The sequence below is a fragment of the Spinacia oleracea genome, chromosome 2, assembly GCF_020520425.1.
Source record: "Spinacia oleracea cultivar Varoflay chromosome 2, BTI_SOV_V1, whole genome shotgun sequence".
NCBI lineage: Eukaryota > Viridiplantae > Streptophyta > Magnoliopsida > Caryophyllales > Amaranthaceae > Spinacia > Spinacia oleracea.
Window position 1 is genome coordinate 81,163,032 of NC_079488.1, and position 3,268 is coordinate 81,166,299.

At 28.2% G+C, this 3,268-nt stretch overlaps 1 long non-coding RNA gene across 1 annotated transcript; it reads left to right on the forward strand.

The window, feature by feature from the left end:
* Positions 1-636: 636 nt before the first annotated feature.
* On the forward strand, positions 637-1,516 carry LOC110778710 (uncharacterized). The gene is made up of 2 exons (XR_002530910.2): positions 637-997; positions 1,247-1,516. It is a non-coding gene; the product is annotated as an uncharacterized lncRNA (long non-coding RNA).
* Positions 1,517-3,268: the final 1,752 nt, after the last annotated feature.

Here is a 3,268-nt window from a genome sequence, read left to right on the forward strand (position 1 = left end):
TGTTCTTTGTACCTGTCCTGGTGGGGGCAGATTCCTATTTGTGATTTTGTAGGTTTAGTTAATGTTCGAAGTTGAATAAGGGATCGCGAATGCGAAAAGGGATATGCTAGCTGAATTACATATATATAAGGTTGTAATAGTTTTTGTATGATTATTCTTTAGTTAAATATGAAGAGTTAATGAAGATTATGGATTATTCCTTGTGGGTTAAGAGCTAAGTTTGATCAATGCTAATAAGTAACTCTAGTTAACAGCTCGTTAAGAATGGGTTGTTATAGTATCGGCTCATTGACATCCCTAGTTATAGTAGAGATGTAACCTGTTGAGATACTAATTTATGTCATTATTCATTAGTCAAGCCGTCTAAAATGTGTTGTACTGCAAAGTCATGTAGTATTGTTACTCTCAAATTATCATTTTTTATCAATTATTATGGTAAGTCGAATTAATAACCTATAAAACTCTAAAGCTATACATATTATTTTACCAACGATATAATCTTGAATTTATTTCAAGATGACAATACTATATCTCAAAATAAAAAATACTACTTTGAAGTACGAACTACTATATAACTACAAAGTATTATTTTACAAACAAATTAACTCGAAATATTATTTAAGTCCCTTCAAAAAATAATAATTAAGAGTAGGGAGTACTCTAGAAGTTGTCAAAATGGTACTGAAAACTAAGTGCATCTCGTTACTCCCCCAGTCCCCCTACACTCTCGAAAATTACTTGAAAAATGAAAATTAACCTATGTTTGCATCTCGCTACTCCCCGGTCCCCCTACACTCTCTCTCAACCACTATCTCCCTCTCCCCCTCCCATGCTTATCTTACTTTATCTCCTCTGTTTGCCCAAAAACTGCTTGTGAAGCGAATAATCCACCATATTCCACATCATTTGCATCGTCATTCAATTCAATGATGGTGTTTTGATTATAGTGAGATTTTGTACCAAATCTGCAATTCGAAAGTCAAATCTTGATGCCTAGGTATACTCTTTACTTTTTTATTGGATTTTTAACAATATATTGTGGCCTCTGTCGTTGTTTCGTCGCCGGTGATAGCGGCGGTAAATTGTAATTGAAGTATACTATTTTATCTCCCTTTTGATGTATAGTTTCTTGGGCTTGCATGTCGGTGATTATCTTCGGAATTTGATGCCATGAAACTTTTTTTTTTTCTGTTTGATGTGTATTTTGGGTTTTTGGTTGATGGGTGTTACTTAATTTCTGGGTTAGGATTGGAAAGAGGGAGGGGAAGATGGAAGAATACAACAAATTAAATGGCAAAAGTAAGAAGATTAATTTTTGTTCTCCTTATTTAAACTTTTAGATTTTGACAATTGTAATGAATTTTGGTATATTATTCTTTTGACTTTTATGGAGAGGTTTGTAACGGATGAGTTTCACAATTATTCTATAATTGTTTCTTTCAAGGAAATAAGAGAGATTGTAGGATTATAATTGCTTATTTTATGGAGAGGTTTATAATGGATTAATTTTCACAAACTTTTGACTTCTTATTTTGCTTTCTCACTTGCAGCAGGGATTATATTTTTGCTGACATTCTTTTATGTCAAATTGAATAATTGTATGGTTTATGCGTTTGATTTTCTTGATTGGTAATTAGCATTAAATAATCAATTTTCTTAAATTAGTTCAATTTGATAAGCACAGTGAGATTAAATTTTTGTTGACATTTTTTGATGTCAAATGGAATAATTGCATGGTTTATGTGTTTGATTTTCTTGAATGGTAATCAACATTAAATAATCTATTTTTAAAAAAAAATTAATAAACAAAATCATTTTTTTAATCTAAGATTACTAGGATAAGAGGATGTCCAAGTGTAATTTAGTCTTTTAGATAGGGGACACCAAAAGTGTGATTACTGAAATACACTCGACTCTTCCCTTATATAATAGATAGATATTTGCACTGCGAGATAATATCAACTTTGATATTGAAAATTCTTTAATTATGTGTTAGAAGTTCAAAGTATAAAAAGTTTGACCCTAAATTTTCATTATTATATATATATATATATATATCAATATATTATCATGTAAGATCTTGTTAAATTGATATTTGTATGTATTTTCAAAATATCACTTTTTATATAAAAAATCACATAAGGAGTTTGATATATTAGTGGTTAAATATTGCATTAGACTCCATGAAAATAGTAAGTGTAAAGAACTTTAAAAAACAGAAATAGTACATTATACTAAATCGGACACCATGAGTAACACTTGTCACTTCGTGGTGAAAATTTCCTTTAAAAAACAGAAGTAGTACATAATCTATCCTTTTTTTTAATTAATTGTTTATGTAAGAAAAAATATATTTGTTTATAAATTTTGGAAATAATATATGGAGTGTGCTGCATAATAATACTTTTCTAAAAAAAAAATGAGTTTTAGTAATATTTTAGTCAAATTATTTATTTTATTAATGAAAAATATTTTTACTCAATATTTTGGTCAAAATAACTTATTAATATATCGAATATTTTGGTCAAATTAGTGTATCAAAAATATAAAATTTGTAATCCGTAGTAGGATGAAAATTACATACTTTGTATGATGATTAATTGAGTATTTCTAAGATTTACTTCATATTAATTATGTAGTAACTTAAGGGAGAAACATATTCCAGTCAAACCAAAAGCTTTTATGTAAGACCGTCTAACGGTTAGACCTTTTTTTTGGTACTAACTAAACTAGTGTAAAACATAACTATAAGTAATAAAATCATAACTAATATTGAATAACAAAATAATTAAAGTATAAAGACAAATAGTTAAATTTATGAGTCGAATAATTATTATTTTCGAACAAATTTATTAGTAACTAAAACTCATAAAATCTTACCTAATTGATTACATTGCTTAACTAATCAGTTTCATTGTTTAACTAATTGGTTCAGTGCTTAACTAATAGGTTCGGTTGCATAACTAATTGATTTCGTTGTTTAACTAATTGAATTTCAAACTTAACTAATTGGTTTCAGCGGTTAACTAATTAGTTAAAGTGCATGCATACAAGTGGTCTAACCGTTAGGCTGTTTTTCCTAAAAGTTTGTATCCAGCCAAATGTAATAAAGAGTACAAAAAAAATGGTCAAATATTTTTTGAATATCAGTCCATGCATGAGACTTAAGATAGAGTTTTTTTTCTACTAATAAGGGCCCGCGAACCATGAAATTGGACACTTGTTGAACCAAATTAGATTTATATCGAATATTTAAAAAATTAAATAA